We start from the raw sequence: 21,894 nt of genomic DNA, 5'->3' as shown, positions 1-21,894 counted from the left end.
GTATTTTGAAGGATCTGTAATTTTCAAAGTGCTCTGCATTTAAATGTCCCTTTTATTCCTAAACAGCCTTAAGACACTTTTCAAACTGCTCGATTCACATAATTAGATGGGGCCGACAGATGACTCTCTCACTGTGCCACACAGCCATTAGAAAAGGGGTCATTCTCTCTGCAGAATGGCTACTGTTCTCACTTGTCATTAATTTGCCACTTCAAAGCAGCGAGAGCATGTGACACCACCGACAAATGAAATAAGTTACACTTATCTCAGTCGGCCATTACAGCCGCAAACTTCTCAACTCCAATCACACTCTCACTTTTTAACCGTCCTTTTTTCAAAGCGTGCTCGTGTCCTCCAGTTCAGGATATGGCATGTTAGGGGAAATAAAAAGCACTGAAAATCTCAGAGTCGTTTCGTCTTCTCTCAAGTCTCAACTGGAGGGTGTTCGTAAGTGGGTAAATTAATTTCACTAGTACTGGCAGCACACCTTAAACATGTCATGTTCACACTATATAGTTCTAGACTATTTCAAGGTGGATTTTTGCCGGGGCCAGTTCCTCACCGCTAAAACACAGTAGCTGTTGGATTATGGAAACTGGATGTAAGGGATTATATTTTCTCATCTTAATAAAAAACCATGTAAACTTTCATTTGAAGTCAAAAGGCCAAATTGACTCAAGCTGGAATAATAATTGTATAATTTTACCCACAAAAATATAATGCATAGGATATTTTTATCCCTGAGATAATGTAGGACGTCAGAGTTAATTAAGTGTGGTGGCATTCACAGTACATTTACTCCTAAAGACAGTGCTGATTAATAAAGTCAAAACACATTTTTATAGCACAGATGACAGTATCTTCAGCTCAAAAAGGACCGTACTTTGCTTTATGTGACATAATTGTCCTTTTAGGTAACACTCACCCTGCAGCAGCCATTGAAAATATGTAGTATATGTTATATAATATATACTTCAAAGTTTAGAAGCGACATGTTTCCACTCCCTCCCACTATGAACGCTGTCATCTTGTGCAATTGGAGCCAGACTGTGACCACTAGCGATCAGAGGCTGGAGCTCTGGTATCAAGGTCCCACCCATACGCTCACTCGACCAATCGTGAGTCAGTCTCGCTGTCGATCATGATGATTCTGAAATGACAGAAACCATTTAGAAAAATGGATTTGACATGTACTGAACTCATTTTATCCCGTGTCCCATCCACTAATATGGAGGATTTATGGCCTTTACTGCAGACAGCCACCAGGGGGCAATTGAGACAGTTTGGCTTCACCTTTGGGAGCAGTCATATCATAACTCAATAAATGTATCGTTCCCATATAAAGTAAATATACTTTTATTCCATTAAAGATCCAAACATGACAAGAAAAAGTAACTTTACAGCTTCAGCTCAACAAAACACAGCTGTGCTCTTATACTTTTTTTACCGTAAATGCATGAGTGTGTAAGTTTCTGCCTCTGGGAGTCGTAACGTGTGTATGTCTGAATAGCAGTTCATCAATATACCATCCCCTTGTCTTTCCACATAGCTCATTGTCAGTGGGCTGCTGCCCCACTGAGGCCCGAGTTTCAATCATGCCACGGTTTCCTCCGTCCTCGCCGAAATGTTTGAAATGCTATCAAAGACTTGGCGTCTCCATCAAAGAGGTAAACTTTAAAGGGGTTCCACCTTTGCCGTTGCCGCTCCCCCCGCCTCGTCTCCCTTTAATCTGGCAGGGGTTTGGCAGTCAAAGGTAAATAAGTGTGAAATGGGACATGTGTTTTCCATCCTTTCCCTTTGTCACACATGTTCTCCTCTCTCCATGATTAACATTCCACCTACTCCAGGTCCCCTTTCTTGGCGATCCGCGAGCCTCGCGCAGGCCGCCCTGCCAAAACACTCCCTGGCCACCTGGAATTACAGAACTTTCAAAGCCCACACTTCCTTCCCATCTGAAATCCATTGAGCCTATCAGAAGCCCCCCCAAGTGTAGGATGACAAGAATCTGGCATATATATTTATTCTGGAAGACTTTGCTTTTTTCTGATCGACTGTTTATTGGTCTTCGTTAGACAGTGGTAATTATTTGAATGATAAGCCAACAAAGATGAATCCTCCCTGAATTCAAAGCTGCAGCTCTGAACGGTGCCAGCAGCAATGTCTTGAGAACATCATGAGACAGGAAATAAAATAGGGGAGGGGTGGGGGGGGGGCAAAAGGATAAACACATTTTTTTAAATTACCCAGTTCTTTAGTCACATGAAAAAAAAACTCCTTTTTTTTTTTTTAGCCTTGTCTAAAATAAGCCGTATTCCTTCGCTGTGTTTTCAGGCACAGGATGGAAAAGGCAGACTGCTTGAGATTTCCCTCGCTGTCGGAAGCCGCCAAGTGAGTACAGGCCCTGCCTTGGGGCCCCGAGGTTGGCAGCCGCACGCCAGTTGTTTTGTTTACCTTCCCCTCAGTATCCGAGAGACGTCTTGTCGGAGGTCTTTAACAAAACCAATCTCCTAATGCTACTGGTGCCTGCGTTTACTTATTTATCCCGTCGTTTGTGTTGGCCTGCCACTCACATGTGGGACTGTCTGAATAACCCCCCCACAAAAAGCGTGATGGACATGGGTTTGCTTTCACAATGAAAGGGTGTGAGAGGCATTGATGGGGTTATTACTGTCGACAGCGGAGCAAGAGTCCGACCACTCCGTGCCCAAAAACGCGGCCCGCCCGGCACTCGCTGTCATCTGTAATGTGTTTAAAGTTTTCAGACGGTGATTCCAGGGTGTGCTGTACATCATCCGATATAAGTGAGGTGGTGGAGGGCACCGAGGAAAGTGACTACGCTCATGTAACAGTTTTCCAAATCCTTTCCATATGGAGAGGGAAAAGAACCCATGTCCATTTATATTGTTGCCTTTTCCTGATAATTACTCCAAAAGCTTGAGTGAAAAGTTCTGTACCATTGTCATCCTTTACCCTGAAACACAGGAAACTGTCACAAACTATTTAACTTTGCATTTCTGATTAGTTTTTTCTCACGTACCCTAATCGGTTATAATTCCCAACCCTCATCCATTTTGCTGGAGTGGAGTGTGTGTGTGTTGTTTTTTTTAAACTGCTAAATATCAGAGTTTGGAACGAACCAGCTCACATGTCCTTGAAACGCATTCAGGAGCCACTCAAGCCATTATTTTAAATCACACCCACGTTCCCTTCCATTCGCTTGGAGGGGATCTGCCACTCTCCCATCCCTGAGCGCTTACCTCCATATTTTGAGTCCTTGTACCTTGGCAGGCGGGTCCGACCATATGGCAGAACTAAGTGTCGATTATCAACCAATCTCATATATCACACACATACTCGATAAAGCCGGATATTCATCACTCGTGTAGCGCTTTTCTCCTGCGCTCGCTGTTAAGTAATGACAGATGAACAGTCTACCTACAGCGTCACTGATCCAGAAATATCAAATGTGTTTTAGGGCCGTGCCAATAGTCTGTCTTTTTGTCATTGAATCACAAATGTTAGATGTTGGCTGCAGAAGTATCGTGTTTTTCTCATCATTTTCATTTTGTTATTCTGATGTTTGGGTGTGACGTTACTTTACAAAAAGAGTTCTTTAATCCCTGAAAATTAAAAGAAGACAACAAACTACAACAACACATATTATTCAGATTGTTACGAAGGATAATGAGACTGAATTGTATTATATAACAGGAACAAATTATCATTATCTGGTTTGGTCAAGATTTATATGCCTTTTGCTGTGTACACAAAATATAAATGCCACCGTGACATATTGCAAAGGCAACATCAGAGAAAAACAACAAATGACAAGTTCAGAGATAATTCACCTTTGTAGGTTTTGCGTAATCCTGCGAAATTACACTACATAATCTCCTTGGTGGAGGTAATAACACATAAAATCATTATTATTTTACTTAGATTTGCTTTAAACAAACAAACAAAAAATCTTTAAATACACATTATAAAACATACAAGTTAAATCACCAGACTAGGTTGTTGCTGCTGCAGATGTTAGTCGTCTCTTTTTCAAGCGTAATCTAAATATGCAACAGCCCCAGCATGTAGATTAGAGCAGATATTATCATATGTCATGTCACGATGATCAAAAAGCTTAATCAGGAACACAGATATGATGATTACCTATGTGCCAGTCTTTGTACGGCAGCAGAAAAGGCTGCCATTGCGCCTCAGTTATTAATGCGGCACTTAATTAGTCATAATTTTATACAACTAATTTACTCAGGACGCATTAAATAAACATAGATGTCTAATTAGAATACTGTGTTATACTTGTTGGATTGAGCGCAGGTACACAAACACACACACACACACTTACAGATGCCGTGTTCATTATGAGGCAAATACCTTAGCAACTGATAGAGCCTTGAGCATAATGGAGTGAGAGTGATCTGCATCCACAAATACTCCAGCCCTGTGCGTGTTTGCATATCATACATTAACTGTACAAATGTAGAATAAGCCCCTAATTCCTGGATCAGCAAGAAAGTAATTTCGTGAAGAATCAAGGGGTTAAAGCCACAATACTGTGATAATCAATGTTTGTTTTTTTTCCTGTTTTATTCTCGAGTAAGCTTTAATGTTTTCATTACTAAGCTTCACTTCCCTTTACAGTCTAAATGTCTTAACTAGAATGTTTGCAGTTTTGTATAGCTATAATTACAACCACTGCATCCCTTACAAGCGCAGCAATAACGCAGGTTGCTATTCTCGAGTACAAATATATCCAATACCTGGACTTGAACACAATAAAAACCTCCGCTGCTGCAGATAACTTTTCAGATATTAACAAAATATCTCATATTGAATAAAATACTAAAACTGAGCTGACCTTTCTTTAATTATTAATTCTACAAAACTTAAGACATTAGCTGCATAATATAAAGTCTCAGCTTACAAAGAACAATAATTTGCAATGCTAAAATCTCAAAAGGTTTATTTAGGGTAAATACTGTCAGCACTGCATACCAGGTCCACCAAAGAGTATTGGCAGATGTTTATGATGAAATGTAAAATACAGCAATATGGAGCCAATCAAGATTTAGTCTCAAATGTCAATCATTAAATATATAACACCCCATTTTCATAGCATGAAATAACACTTTTTGGCACCATCGTGTTTTCCATTTTTATATAAGGTTAATCTCAGTTTGCAGCTGGGGTCCAGATCAATGTGTTTAATACTTATGTTACACACACATATTCCCGTTCGTGTCATGTATGACATGATGCCAGTGACTGTGTTTAATAGAATAGTGAAACACACATTTGCTAAGATAGATGCCTGCTCATTGACTCACACATACAGAGTATCCCATCCACTCTGAGTGAGCGTGGTGTTTTTCAGCCTGCAGCAGTCATCAGCAGGCAGCAGCCGGCAGGCCGCGGTGCAGAAGAGCAGTAGGACAGTGCATTAATGAAATGTTAATGGCTGAATTAAGACCAAAATACCCAATCTAGCCTGGACTCCTGCGTGAGTCCATTAGCATCAGCGCGCCATGCTGAGGCAAACGACAACACTGCCCCTCCCTTCCCGCATACCGCAACCTCCATCCGACGCAGGGACCACGGGGCTGGGTGCCCATGCAGGTAGATGGCGATGGCGGGTGGGAGGGAGGTAGAGACGCCTCTCCATCTGCCTGACCTCTGCATGGCTGCTGCTGGGAGAGCGGCACAAACGATTTACAAATGAAACTGAGCCGGCACCGCTGGGAGACTCGCTCTGCAATTGATGAATGACAACAAGAACAATTTCCATGTTGTTTTAATGGTGGAATTTGTTTGTCTGCTGAAGTTGAAATGTCGCCTCTACATAGGTGGTGGTGAATCATGTGCAGCAGTAAAAATCTGGAGGATTTCAGTCTGACCAACTGCAAGGGAACTTCACTCACTGAAAAGCTTTTGGTTTATTGTTTTGGAAATTTGTGAAAAGTGAAATCAGTCACTGTAGGACCTCAAAAATAAATGAGATTGATATTATCACATTATCTTGGAGCACAATGGGACATGATGGCACCTTCAGTTTTTCAGTTTTTCATTTTGGTCTGAGTGGTCTGACCATGTTGCAGGAGCGGCTGTGGCGCAGGGTTCGAGAGGGTTGTCCACTACCCAGAAGGGTCAGTGGTTCGATCCCGGCCTCTTCCAGTCCACATGCTGTAGTCTTCTGTTAATAGAAGTGTTGTATACATTTGTCTGTCAATGGATTAATGTGACTATATAAAGCATTGACCATATTTATTGCATTAATTTAAAGTGAAGGTGCATCACTAAAAAAATATAAAGAATTTCTGTAACATATGAGAAGTTGTAGTTTTTGTTAGTAATGGAGATTCCAAATAAGGCAAAGTAGAGTTACTTTAACTCATTAGTCTTTGAGATGCTGCTGCGTGCAGACAAGAGAATGCAAAATACAGTAAATTAACATTTGAATAGCTCTGTTAAGAACATCCGAACTGATAAAACTTGCCTCCTGAAGTGGATCCTAAATCTAAAAATCTCCCTTCTGTGCATGAAATGCTTGTTTTCATCGCAAGCGACCTTTGGACGCTGTCTCTTTAAGAATCAACCGAGAGGTCAGCGCCGTCCCCTCATCCGTCTAAATGAATGTAGCTCAAGATCACTCGGGTCTGATCTTGATTTGGATTTTATTTAATTACGAGTATATGAATGCATGTCTTGCTTTGCTGTAATGCTGTTATTCTACATCATGGAAAGTGTAATTGAGACCACACAGGGCATTACAGGGCAACATTATGGCGGAGGAGCAGAGTGATGTGTCTGTGCGTGACGCGCTGTTCCCTGCGTCTTAATTACAAACTTGGATCACAATGTCGCTCCGAGAATCACACTAGCATGTTCCTCTTGCATCTCGTGGGGGGGGGTGTCACGGATGGCCCCCGAGCTCCCACACACCAAAGTACTTCAATAAATCTGCTGACAAACATCCACAGATACTTCATGAAACAATCTGAGGAAGATAAATTAGAGCTCTTAACCTGGTAATGTTCTCTAATTGGGGGAGGCTGTAATTGGTTTAAGCATTAATCAGGTTTGAGCCCGGGCCGCGGCTAAGTGTGCGAAGGCAAGGTTTCCTGTCGAAGTATGAAAAGAGTTTTTGTTGGGAATAAATGTGTTTGTGCCACTGGGAGCCTCTGGAGCACATTATGTGATCGTGATGACCCGAAGATTCAATGACCAAATATGCACTTAGTGGCTGTAATGCTTGTACTGTGTGCTTTGTGGGAAATCTGTATCTCTAAACGTGTTTCTGGGCGGGGGGGGGGGGGGTTCATTCTTGTGGGAGGTTGTTCCAATCTATGTATTATGCTGAGTTCATTGACATTGCATCTAGCAATTTGAATAGTGACTAAATGCAGTGGCAGATTGGAATATCGGTTACAATAATCTCTGTAAACAAAAAGGGGCAGAACCAAAGAACCCCCATTTCTAGCTAAATAGCAGCAAAAGCAGATTCAACAATGAAATTATGCCGTTTTTAGACATGAACCAAGTTTAGTGTGCACGGAGATTTCCTTTCCTTTCACACATGAATTACACAACAGGAGATTCTTTTAGTTAGTCTCAGCTTTGTGTCTGTCACCCACTCGCTCGCTGGTGAATCCTCTGCACACTCGTGGTATTAGCTTGATAATAAGTAAAGACAGTGCAGGTTTGCTTGGAAGACCACTCAAATATTCTGTTTTTGTTTGCATAAGATGATTAAAGAGAGTATTATTGATTTATTTATTTCATTGATTGAAAACTTGAGTCTTTTTAATGCTTTGAGTCACCTGAACAACACATGCTTGTTCAATGTTGCTCATGGTTTAGTTGCCAGAAGTGGTTATTGCAGGAGAGCAGGTTAAAGCTGTTGACAGTGAACACTTGCAGATACACAACATGGTACACGGCCAAACGTGTGTGAACCATCGCACGTTGCACTTACATGTGCTGTATGGAGTTGACGTCAGGGCCAGAGGAAGGCCACACAAGCTCTTCTACACATCAAACTAGGAAAAAAAAGATTTCTTTATACACAGAGGCATTGTCATGTAGAGGGAAACCTTGTTCTGTTGCCACAACATGGGAAACACTATTGTGTGAGACTCTCCTTCATTGGAAGTGGTTCAAAATGCTCCAAAAGTGCACAGGATGGATGTTTACCTTCCAACTTTCTACACACTGTACAACATGCATGATAGTTGCGCTCGCTTCCCCTCGAACCATCAATGCAATGACTTGTGAATCACTGCAACTTTCGCCCAGTTATATTTTCACCACCGTTCTTGGCTGCTTGAAATTACCAGTGATCTTTCCCCACAAAACTGTGGTTCTCTGGCTCCGCTCGCTGAGGTTCAAGTCAACCAGTGAGATCATTTCAGCCTGCAGAGCAGCTCGGCCTCTGAGGAATGTTTGCATAATTAAAGCCCTGATGTACAGTGTCTCCTCTTGGCTTGATGGTGACATATAGTACATTATATGCTCTTCTGGGCCTCGAACTTGTGAAAGACAAGTCTCCAGCTACAACCCACTACCCCACTTTCTCAGAATGCTCTGGGAGATTGTCTTAAAGCAAATGTCGTTTTTGGACAAAAGAGGGAGTTTTTTTTTTTGCATAATGCAGAAAGCATAAAGATTTGAAGGGATCTTTCACTGTTCTTGGAATTTACAGCCGGGGCTGCTGCCAGTAATGCACAGTGCTGTAATAGAATTAACATCACCACGGCTTTCACAAAACAAGACCCAGGGAGGGGTGAGGGAGTCGGAGAGGGAGCAAAGAAAAATCATAAAGATGGAGAAAAAGGTTGTCACCTTCACCTTGCATACTTGTCATGCGCCCAGCGTCAGGTCATTAAATTCACATTAGGCCTCTCTGAGGGACCTTCAGATGCTGTTAGTGCACCTAAATCTGTGTCGCAGTAAAAAGATCCACAACTTCCTCCTTTCTGCAAAGGGGGAAAACACACACATAAGAGCAGATATGCTGCACTTTACATTCTGACACTGGATCATTATGGTCGCTCCTGTCTGTATTTTGTACTTTTTCCGGGGTCGATAATGGAGACCTGGGGCACTGGAGACACGTCGGCCATGTCCATTTGTCCATCCCCTGGAGGACGGAGCTGGATCCGAGTCAAAGTTTTAGATCGCTGCCACTAAGATGGCATTAACTCTGGGTCTCGTGGGACGGCTGCGTAAATCATTTATTAACAGAAACCTGCGGAACCCGTTCCAAATGTCAGATCACGTTATGCCTCTGTCCATGTATTATTCAAGGCAAAAGAAGGTATTTTGCCACAAAAGGCAAATAGAGGGATACATAACTAGAAAATATAAATCTGTGCAAGTTGCCTGAGCCAGGAGGAAGTAAAAGGAAAAATAATTCTCTGCATGGCAACTTACATCTTTTTTTATCACATGATGTAATCAAAAAAGTCACTATAAGGGTTTAAACATGTATAGTTCATAGTCAGTGCACTGTATGTCTGTGACCTTTGTATTTATTCATGCATGCAAACCAAATTTCCTCCCACACAATAATGAAGTTGAAGTTAAACACCATGTACTTCCACATCATTCAGTTATAGTGGAGAAGTTGCTTCAGGATTATAATGATATCATAATAGTAAGAATAATAATAAGTCCTAATTTGTAACTTTCCAAAGTTATAAAGTGCTTCACAAGAATATAAAACAACAATAAAATTAGATACAATATGTACAATATTTTCATTTCTCATCCCCCGTTCTGTGAAACTGGTTTTCACCTAAAGGCACACTTCAGAAAGACAAAATCAACAACCTTTTACAAACTATGAAACATGGGCAATCGCCAATTTTCCACATCGAGATCAGTTTCACTGCTCGTCTTAGACGATAGTTGCATAATGTCTGAGAAAACAAACCCAATGGAGCCGGCTTGGGTTTAGAGTGGGCCTGGGTGATATGGTCACAACATTAATAAATATAGATGTTTTTTTTAAGAGCTTTAATTATTAAAGGGGAATGAAGGTCAGGATATCTCATCTTCAACCTTAGCCCAACCCTAACCCTACATTTATGGAAGTGCAGTACTCAATCTATGGAGTATTCCTTTATTACAAAACGCTTACAAAATCGTATTACTAGAACTATACCACCAAAACACAGCAGTTTCTGATGGCAAAAAAATCGAACTTACCAAACATGCCAAGATACGTAGGTTAACTAGTCAGCCTAGTTTTAGAAATAGCTTTTCTAGTCCTCAGATGATTTGTGAACAGGATTACACAAGAACTACTCGACACATTACCATTAAAACTTAGTGGAAGGATGTGGTATGGTAACAAATAGGGCTTGAAACCTGTAACTAGCACCAATATGTATCTGATAAATATAATGTGGTGTTATCTATTTAAGGGGACTGTTGGCCTTTGGCAGATGTGTGTTCTCTACTGAGTGCTTCTCTAGTTTCTCTTATATAACAAGATGAGTTTCATATGTCTATTGAACCATTATTGGCTCCACCCATTTAAGGATGAATCCAGCCAATCAAAACTTTTATGAGAGCCGATGAGATGTTAGTCAATAGTGAGTCTTTGTTTGTGGTTTTATTCTAACGAGAGGCTGAACCGCGCTAATTTCTTTGTTTTTTCACAAGCGGGGATGCAAACGTGAGAGACAATTACACAAGTGTTTAGGGACAGCGGCTGGGTGGTGACAATGACCTTCGACGTGTTTGTCTGGCCACGTCTGACATTGGCCACCTCATTTGCCTGCATATTATTGTTTATGAACAGGAACCGGGGGGGGTTTATAGGTTGGTGTTGGACGGACAGCTGCTGTGTTTGGCTGTTGACCAGAGGCCTAATAACCACTGCATGAGAGGGACATTACCTGTGAGCAGCTGCCATCCAGTCGCATGACACTGAGCCCAACAATAACCGTTCAGATGCGAATGGAGTCACTAATAATGATTTGGGCCGCTCAGTATCCTCCGACCAAAGTTGTTTGAACTTGAGTTTGCAACCTCTGGTGGCATCATGTGTAGATGGATGGAAGATTCACTTTGTTATTGGCTGTGATGTCATAGTTTGGTGCCAAATGGATCTTCAGACTCGGGGAATCTAAACTTTTGCAGCAGCAGAGCAGAGATTTTGAATTCTGACAGATAACACGTGAGGATATCACTTTGCTTTCTTCTTCAGTTCTTCTCCCTGCTGCTGCGTGTATCAAACGCTCATTGTGTTGCTTTATCCCTCTTGCTTCTCATTTCTCGTTTTTACACATGAGTTGATCGCAGCAGCTCCCCCCCCCCCTCCTCCCTCAACCTTCAGCCGCGTCCTGCAAGCGAGACAGCTGTGAAAACAGTGTGGAATCCGTGCGACCGGCAGAGAAACCGGCGCGTCGTCGCATCCTCCAATTTTAACCAGATTTTCCAGGGATATTAGAGGAAACAAAAGATGCGACATCCCAGCGTTTCCACCGCTCAAAGCTCCGCCCGATAACTTTGATGCAAGATTCACTCTGAATAAAGAGAGGGGGTGCATTTTGGATGGCTTCCTTATGTTTAAAGTGAGGTGACACTTAACTGCTCCATAAATTTGCATTTGCAATTGCCGTCTTTAGCATACATAATAAGAAGCCCCATCCCCGAAGATGTGGAGATCAGAAACTGAAAAGATTGCATGCTTGTCATGATAAGGCTCATTCCTCAACGGCTCTGACAGACCGACAAACAAAAAAAGAAAATAAACTTTTCAGCTCGCTCAACAGTTTTGTGTCACTTTTACCTACATCGCAAAAAAAAGTCATACATTTTACCAGCACACAGCATCTGCGCAAACAAATGTACGGCATCCGTCATGGTGACATTGATACACAGGCACGCTGATAAGTTTCATAACAGAAAATAACACAATATGCTACAAGTCTAATAGGATCTTACTGAAAAAAAACAGAGATTGTGCCGTATGGCTGCTGCATTCTACAACAGTAGTATTTTAAAAGAGGAAAACATTATTACATTATTGAATTAGACATACACACATTCTTCCAGGTACCTTTTATAAGAAATATAGATTAGATTATTGTAGGTTATTTGATTGTATGTATTGTTTATTCCAATGCAATTGAGCCCCAGTCTGAGTCAACCTCATTAAGCAAAAAAAACTGACTGGGATTAGACAGCAAAGTGAAAAGTCTGTTTTAAGACTAACTAAACTTGATTTGTGTAAATCTATTGCATAAAGTGTAGAACTTGCAATTTGGCTCATAATCGGTGCACATGAAAGCAGCAGTTGTATTTTCTCGACTGGGAAGGTCATATAATATATATTTATAGCAGGTTGATTAGACACTTAATACTTTCAAGGTTAGGAATTATAATCCCGCCGGGTCCACTCATTCCAAATATTTGTTTGGAAGATATTGTCCGCATCCGACAACTGATACACACAGCAATATATTTTATGAAAGCAAACCTTAGACAAACCCCTTGAAATTCATCGCAGCAAGTGAATAATGTGATTAAGTCAATGATTTGCAGTAAACCACGAGTCCACTCCACAATAAAAGTCCTTAAATCAGCATAGATTTCAAAATACAGTGTTCCCTCTTTGCCGGTGGATGGGCACCGGCCTCATTTTATTCCAGCCCATGTATAAAACACAATGTGGGAATAGGTTTGACTGATCTATCCCATCTAATATGCGACTTTCTCTCCTCCTTTTTTCTTTTTTTTTTTTTTGCTCATAAGTTGCAAATGGCTTCATTAAAACAAAAGCACGACCATAGGGAGCACATAAAACATGCTGCCGCTACCTAATATGGTATTTATGACCAGGGCTAAATGTAGAGTGAATTAAACTTTAAAGGATTGCAGTCAGGTAGACTCGCCGACGTTTGTGGAGGAATGTCCATTAACAAGATGAAAGAAGAGGGGTGTGTGGACATGTGCATGTGTGTGTGTGTGTATGTTGCAGGGGAGTGTTATTCCCTCCTGGCTGCCGGTGGAACGTCAGCCACTCAGCTAGACGGCCGGCTGGAGCTCGACACCTTACAAGCGCACGTGAAATGAAACATCGACTGACGGGGGTCGCCCTGACTTCCTGTATTTACAGAAATAATGAAATCGTAATATCATCAAAAGGGACTTCTCCCACCGCCCTCGATCCATCTCTCCACCCCCTTTCACCACCAACTTGCCTTTTAAGCTAGTTTAATCCGCGAGAGGAAATAAACAGGTGATGTAGAGATGCAGCGAACGGGGCTTGATGTGTATAGACTGCTTATTGTTAGAGGTTCACATTTATCAGGTCCGTGATTATCCGATGAGGCCTCGTAAAGCTGGATACTGGAACCTGGGTATTTCTTTCAATAGGTATTTTCCCCTCCATTTTACAAAATATCTCCATCCAGACGAGAACAGGACTAAAATCGTCAAACAAGCGTCTTGGGCTAGTTGGCGGCAATAAAGTTTGCATCAACGATCCGACAAAATGCCAGAGGAGACAGCTGTGGGCCAAGTACTATTGGGAGAAGTAGATGACTGTGAATATCAGTCATGTAAATCTGTAATTAGACGTAACGGTGGTAACCAAATGTCGCGAGAAGCTGGTAAATAGCCGCCATTGTTGTTGTGTCAGGCACATGCTCATTGCAACAGTGGGCATGTGCGAAGTAAGCTGTGGTGTTATTGTTTCATGGTTTTGGGGTTACACAGTAACTGGTTTTGCTCTTTTGTTTGTTTCACGATTAACGTTGTTTTTCCCATTACCTGCACAGCCTCGAATGTCCTGAGCTCTGATGCACCGGTCATTATGCTGGAAGTCAAACAAGCATCTCTTCCAGCAGGAGCCACTAAATTGAACGACTCTGTTGATGCACGAAAAGTAATATTTTTTCACATCAGTACCTCGATGCTTTTGTTCCGACAACTTTTTCTTATTCGTCATTTTTACCGAGACATTAGGGATTTCCTTGTGCTGCAGTTTGTTGCACACATGACTGCATTGATACGCGGTGCAATGGCAGGAAATATTGATTGTCTGAAGCTGCACAAAGCATCTTGGTTGTAATGATACCCTGTAACATGACATTTAATTACCAGCCTGGTGGCTCTATGACCCCTTTATATACCTCAATAACTTAAGTTGTTTTTTTATGATATTGAAGACCCTGAGGTCCCGCATTGTACAAAAAGTGAGACTTCCATGTTTCCTTTCCGAGGTGCAGGTCCAGGTACTATATAAACGCTGATTATCCAAGTGCTGGATCCATATATTATATAAAATCAGCTGTTATCATGGCTGCGTATGTGGACTTTTTGCGTACTGACAGTTAAGGTGTCCACTGTTTAGAGTTGGAGCTCCGAAGGGACAAGCCGCCCAGGCAAAGCATATTTTGGACATATTTTCCCTCTTCCTGCCCTTTTACCTCCATGATTTCCCTAATGCTCCTGTATTGAGACTCTGTCCTCGCTGCACACAGGCTCGGTGGGTCTTGCAGCTGAGGAGAGGAAGCTGGAGGCGGTGGCGGCAGGCTCTGCCATTCTTGCTTTGGACCTAGACGCTGCAACACCTCAATCCAGGGGTTTTCAGCAGCACCAGGCCCAAGGCCTAATTTGAAAACAAAATTAATAAAACACCAAATAGACTGGTGGTCTTATTTGGTCTTCTGGCACATTACAATAACGTATGCCTATTTTGTAATTTATGAATTTTGCTGCAGGCGTGAAGGTGTGGAAATCTAATTACGTTAATAATCCAAACTTGTAGTCCTTTATTGTTTTGCAGTGTTATTTAAAAATAAATGCACTGCACTCTGGATGGGATTTATATTAATTTGTGAAATATTGCATAATGCAAGAAGAATAATTTTTTTTATTCAAGTCATAATCTCTTTGCAGGTATTTCCTATAGTGATCCCAGTGACAGCAGAATTTAACCTGGGCCTCACAGGGAACGTCCACATCATCTCAATGTTAGACACACTTTCTGTCTGCAAGTATGTAAATACGTTTTCCAGAGCAGTTCCATGCTGATATTAAATTATTTATGATCTGACTTCATATTGTATATTTATATTATGTAGTGTCAGACTGATATAGGTTAAGCCAAATATGGTCGAAAGAAAGGAAACAAATTATTCCCTCTTAAACGTATTCATGTATTCTTCTTTATATTAGTGTTTGTTTGCCTTACAGCCATCACCGACCCCAGTTCAAAGTTGACCCACTTTGTAATTTACCAGTACAGATGTGATCGGTGCGGACACACCGTCCTGCAAAGTGTGCATGTGCAGACATCCAGCTGTGTTTTTTTAAATATTCACAAACAAAAGTCGGAAAGAAAATCTGTTGTTGTCTGAGCTGTTAAAAGTTTAATGCAATGACTTGTTGAGGAGTTAGTTAAGGGACATCAAGGTTTGGATTAATACATCGTCCTCGTGGAGGGCGCTCTGTGCTCGGTGCAGGACGGCTGCATGGCGAATGCATGAATGCATGACCTTGCCTGCCACAACATCAGGTGACAACTCCATTTTGTCCCCTCGCTCTTGTCGAAAGCATCATATTTTATGGATTGAAGTCACATCTTGCGATATTGCGTTTGGGAAACACAGGTAAGGGAGTAAATATTTGAAATGGCCACAGGGATCATGCATCTTAGATAGCCGTGTGATATGCACAGCTGTAATGGCTTACATCCTCTCTCCTCCTCTCTTTTCCCTCCTCCCGCGAGGCTCGCCCACCTTTTTAACGTTTTAGCTCACAGATGGGCGAAAAAGGTTCCCTCGCTTTTTACGTGACCTCTGTTGAATGTAAAAATTTGTGACACAAAGTGGCCGCGGTTTCATATTTGTTTAGCGGTGAGTGGCTCACTGTGCCGGCATAATGGCACGGCTCTGGTAGCCAGATCACCAGAGGCGGTGCATCGGGGGACAACCTGGGATCACCGTGCTGCTGATTTATGCATGAACCATGTGCTCACTTTACAGAGACAGACGGAGGCGACGTTAACAGAGGAGACGTTCCAACTGGAAAACATCCTTCTTTTTTTTTACTGATATAGGGGGAATGGAGACGACAGGGACGGGAGGAGGCCTTAACAAAGAAATTACATATTCTGATGATGTATTCATACCAGCTACCTGTCTGTTTGAGCCATCTGTCATGTGGAATGAGGGACATGGGGGAAACAGAAGGGACAACAAGCCATTAAAGCAAAGTTAACATACAGCTGCATGAAACCCGCTCGACTGAAAACCCAACATAGCTACTGGATGTTGCCTTTTTGGAGTTGAAAAGGCCAAAAAATAAGCTCACGTGAAATTGAAATTACAAGCAATATATTTTGCACTTTGCGAAATCAATTGGCCTTTATGCCATTTCTCCTCTGAAACAAGACGGTGATCTCTTTTTTTTTATTCAAGACAAACCTCATGAATTACACAGCTTGTCCTCAGACAACTCTCACTTACAACAATCTCATTTTCCAATTTAATTCCCAGAAATTAGGATTGGTTTCAGATCACTCAGCATGTAAATACTGTTAAAACTTTAACTTTATTATGATAAACCTGTTGTTCAGTCGCGATTAAGCCTGCTCACTTGCGGCTGCCTGCAATATTGATAACTTTGTGTTTAATAGTCGAGCTTATTTTAAATGTACAGACACGGAAACAAAAGACAACAACAAAACAGAGAGGTTTGTTTCTTCTCCTCTGATACCCACGACATGTCATTCACGTTTGCAGCCAGTGGTCTCATGCTTAATGTATGAGCTATCAGCTGAGTGCCCATCCCAGGTGACCAGAACATAGTATGACATGCTGACAGCACAAACAGATTGCGAAGCACTTGAACCATACTGTGTTAATGCCGTGCACATGATGCTTTAGGTCAGAGTTCCAACTCCACATCACATGGTGGTAAAATGACAGAGGGTCAGATTCCTGTTTCTTTCCCCGTAGAAACAGGAATTTGGACATAGACATTTCTTTTTATTCAAGCAATTTTTTAATATGTATTGAACATTTTCCATCATTAAAGCACATGTATGAATCAAATAAACCCTCAAACTAAAATTTTATAAGTAAATGTAAATATTATAAGTAAAATATTTGTCCCAATGATGTAATAATCTTCATTTGTTTAGTATTTTTTTGCTGTTGAGATCCTTTCGTCTCAGCCGGTTGGATCGTGGGTTGCACCATTAATATGAAATATGAAAGTAATGACAAGGGCAGATGTAGACTTACCTAAATCATATCCCACACCGCGAGTAGTGGCTTCCATCAGGGAGCTGCTTTAACATGCGGACTCAGATGTTTTCCACAGTGTCCGCATCATTGCAATTCACTATTAAGGAATTATGTCTGTAAGTTATTTCTATAGGAAACAGGCCCATTACATAGTGTGTTTTTTTTTCTGCCACGCTCACTTGTGCAGTTTTAATTCAACCAAAAGAAATCTGCCTCGAAATCTATCCCCCTGAGGATCCCTCTCCCTGTTTAGCTTGACAGTGCTCTCCTTAAGCAGGCCGTGTATCCATATTTGAAGGCGCCACCGGCTGCGTAGGTAAAGATGGGAATATGTAGTGACAAGGGGAGGGCATCGGCACAACAGAGGTACCTAAGGAATGAGACAACCTCTTCCAGCGAAGGCAAATGAGCCTTGTCAGCCGGCAGTTGGTGCAGTAATTATAAAGGGTGCGTTGAATTTCCCAGGGATTCCAGGAGAAGGGCATAATGGAGAAAGCACTAAGAATTTTATAAGCCAAGCTGGGGGAAATAAGACGAGGGAAAAAAAAGTCTAACATTCACTGAAGTCTGCCTTTACAAAAAGAAACGTTAAAGTTGTTTGTTGTATTGCGGCGCCCACGATATCCAGTCATGGAGCGACTTGTGAAACAGACTTTGCCGATTCGGTGAAACCGCAGGAGATCATTGCCGTGGTCATTTGGTGGATCGCAGGTGCACAACTTCAGGAAGCTGATGCTGGGATCGTTGTATTTTTGCCAGACATTAACTTATCAGATAGCCGGAAAAAACTAACTTTATTGATCTTAATGGGTCATTGAATATTACAATGGTAAAGCTTGTATTATTGGTAAAAATCTATAAATTTGCATAATGTAATAACACATAAGGAATCAAGACATACGCCCAGGATGTGTGTGTCATTTTGAGAGCAGGGGGATTTGTTAGTGATTATGTCATGTTTTAATAAAGTCAACAACGACGGTGCAATTATCATGAGACATGTGCACATGGATAACAATTAGTACTTAGACAATATTAAGAAAAGAAACCTGTACGGTGTTGTCACTGGTTACAAGTTAATTTAATTCAAACATCAATGTAGAATAGAAGGACAATTTGGCAACAAGGAAGCAGTTTGTGTTTGGCAAGGTTAGACAAGTATGGCCTGTATCTGAAATGTATAAATTGTTCATTAAGCAAACACTTTTAAAAATAGATGAAAAGGAAACTCTTTAACCTAGTTGGTGAAATTCCAGACACATCTGAAGCATTTTTCTTCTGGGGTTACATTTTTCTGTAGATTGATACAGAGCTGGTGTTTATTTACCCTTCAGAACTATTCGTGTATGTTTGAATTTGACAGCTACATCTGTTCAGGTATGTGCCGCCTCGAGCAGCATCAGCATTTCCTCGCGCCTCTCCCTTCACCTCTGGACCCCGCTGGTGCGATCCACGCGACCCCCATCACTTCAGAGAAAACAGATGTAAACCTCATCCTCCTCCGCGCGCGTCTGGGGGGGGACACACGGAAGCTCACCGTCGACTCGGGGAAGGTCCCTCAGCGACAACTGTCCTGATTTCCAGCGACATCAGAGTCAGTCCTCAGTCACTCTGATGCTGTCAAGGAGTCGGCAGAGATGAGCTGATGGCAGATGGCCTATTTATACCCCGGTCACCTGATCTCTCGCTGTCCCGCAGGCCAGGAATATTAAATTGACAGCAGCATATTCTGAAATGTGTGATCGCCCCGGAGCCTGTGGATACTCAGGGTTATCTGCCTCTTATTTTTAAACATACCTTGATAAACACACAGACACATACAGACTCTTCTGTAGTTCAAAGGGCAAGGCACTGATGGTGGTCCGGTTGATGGTATAATTCCCTCTTGAGTCACGTGTACTAAGTATGATACTGACTTATGCCGTCAAAGATATGTAAAATAAATAAGCGGCATTAAATTAAAGTTAAAATTTTAAATAATTTATTGATGATTATCGATCTCCCTAATTTTTGCCAAATATTCATCTCTCCATCCCTTTATCCTCTGTTGGTTCATCTGGTTAATTTCCTCTGGTCATTCCTTCCTTCCTTCCTTACATCCTGACTACAGACAGATTACTCAACTTTTATTTCATTTGATATATTCCATCCTTTTTTCCTTTATCCGTGCCATCTTTCACTCATTCTGTCATTAAAGCTAATGACCTACTCTCCTGACTCTTTTTTTCCCACATCCTCAAATCTTTGTTTAATGCTCTGTCCTTTCCTTTTACTTGTGTCATCTGTCTGTTTATCTATCTATCTATCTATCTATCTATCTATCTATCCTATCCTATCTACTTCTCATGTATTTATAGTATAGCAAAAGTATAGCTGGCTAAAGTTCTATCATTTCCCGTTTGCATATTTGTTTCCAGTCATTCAACATTCTTTGATTCATTCATTCACTCGGTGACTCCTTTCTTCCTTCCTTGCCTCCCGACAGACTCATTCTTCCATTCTTTCATTCATCTGCTGCTTCATGGCACGCTTGTAAACTTTTGTAGGAGTTTGTAGGAGTGTTTTCCTTTCATTTATAATATTACTCATCTATTCATTCATCCATCCATCTATTTTACTGTAACCAGTGGGTGGTTTTCAGGAAGCCCCGCAGCCTTGGACCCTTCCCTCCAAACACAAGTGAGGTGTTGACCGACATTGGACAGATTGGCCGGGCGGCGGTGGAAACTGAATTGCTGTAATCACATCTACTTGGCCCTTATCTGCATGTTTGACATTTTGCCTCAGCGGCCCAACAACCAAAGTGCAGGTCGAGCTGAACCACGAGCTGTCAAAACTCGCCGCCCGGCCCGTGCCATGTTAAACACCCAACATCTGGGCCCGCCGTAAACACTCAGCCCTGCGTAATCAGCCCCACATGTGGCCACACTTGGGCAGAACGTGCTCCCGTCCAGCGGCGGGACGTAAGGGGAAACTGTCAGGCCCCCGTAAGAGCCTTCATCTCCCATGAAACGGATACAGCGTCAGGATTACAATTTAATAAATATTTGAACTTCAGCTCTCCTCCTATTATAATTAGGGCAGGTTTCAAATGGGCCCCCTACGTTTGATCTCCACGCCGTCCTGATACGGAGCTTAAGATGGGACGTTTATTTAATAACAGCTGCACCGCAAACCTCCAGCAGCTGGCAGTTAAAAGAAAACTCCTCCCTCGGATACTGTTACCCGCGTAGATATCATCAGTCTGTGATTTCAATGCATTCCAGGACGACTTCTGCGATGAAGTGGTTCAACTTGCGTTTCTAGCGAGCCTTTATTCCCTTTAACTGCCTCGTCTAATTGTAATTCAGTCACTCATCCCCGCTCTTCCCAGAATAACTTATGACGACCCCTGAAGATGGCGGTGTCACCTTGTTGCTTGGATACAGCTATCGCTCGCCAAGTGGTTCGTGAAGTTCGGCCACAAAATCTGCAGAGGTTGAAGCCCCTCGTACTCCTCGTCAGATCTTTGATGTGGCTGCGTTGATTCCATTTCCTGCTGTGGTCAGGGCTGAGCTGGGCTCACCTCCTTCTTGGATGTATTTTTATAAATGTTGAAAAGACCAGATCTAAGAAGTTTGACACCAACAAATATAAAAACATATATTTTAATTTAAAGATGTTTTTGCTGTCAAACATCTAACACATTGTAGTTATTGTAGGAGAGAAGTTGCCAAATAACAAGGGATCAATAAAGCAAATAATACAGTACATTCAAAGTATATTTACTTATTTTGAATTCTAATTATGAATTGTACAATAGTTTATTTGGCTTGTTTTAGAGATCATTTTTGTATATTATACAATTTAATTTAGCTATATACTGTATATAAAAATGAAGAACGCTTCAAAACCCCAAATATCCTGGAAGGGACTTGGGGGACGGAGTTACGATATCAAGGTCCCGCCGATACACGCGCTGGACCAATCACAAGTCAGTCTCAGCTGTCAATCATGATGTTATAGCATCAAATAACTAATTAACACTTGAACGTACATCAGTAAGAAGAAAAATGACAGAAACCATCCTAGTTAAAAATGTACACAATTTGTACTTTTACTTTTTTAATGTGGTCCATGCCCTTCCACTAACATGGAGGAGTTGGCTGCATTTTTGGGAAAGCCGTATTTACCTGACGGAACTCTGCTACTTGTTATGCATGCAACTTCCCACAACTCCTCCGTGTCTCCCAACCCCCCTCAGGTTTCTGGGGGCAGATGTTCTCAATACGGAGATCAATGAGGGGTTCATTCCACTCTCTTTGTTCTCCTTCTGTTCACTGCTACTCCCACACTCCTCGCAATTATTCAAGAAAGTAACACAAGTGGCATGTACAGGGCCATGTGGTGCCCCTGATGCAGAGACTGACAAAGGAAAAACAAGAGTCAGACAGGAGATGGGAGAGATGTAAATTAATTAGAGGGAGGGAGAAAAGGACAATTAGGGAGGTTTAAGACTTCTAAAAATGCTTAACTTAACCTCTAGTTTACCTTAAACCCCCAAATTAGCTCACCCTTAAATTAGATTCTCATATATGTTCAATTTCAGTGAACTTCACATCCACAAAACGTAATA

At 41.7% G+C, this 21,894-nt stretch overlaps 1 long non-coding RNA gene across 1 annotated transcript in view; it reads left to right on the top strand.

Moving 5' to 3' along the window:
- Positions 1–21,894, top strand: part of LOC117776186 — a 162,177-nt gene that overhangs the window by 89,699 nt on the left and 50,584 nt on the right. The window lies entirely within an intron of this gene.

Source organism: Hippoglossus hippoglossus, chromosome 2, assembly GCF_009819705.1.
Source record: "Hippoglossus hippoglossus isolate fHipHip1 chromosome 2, fHipHip1.pri, whole genome shotgun sequence".
Taxonomy (NCBI): Eukaryota; Metazoa; Chordata; class Actinopteri; order Pleuronectiformes; family Pleuronectidae; genus Hippoglossus; species Hippoglossus hippoglossus.
This window is presented reverse-complemented; position numbering and strand designations above follow the sequence as displayed.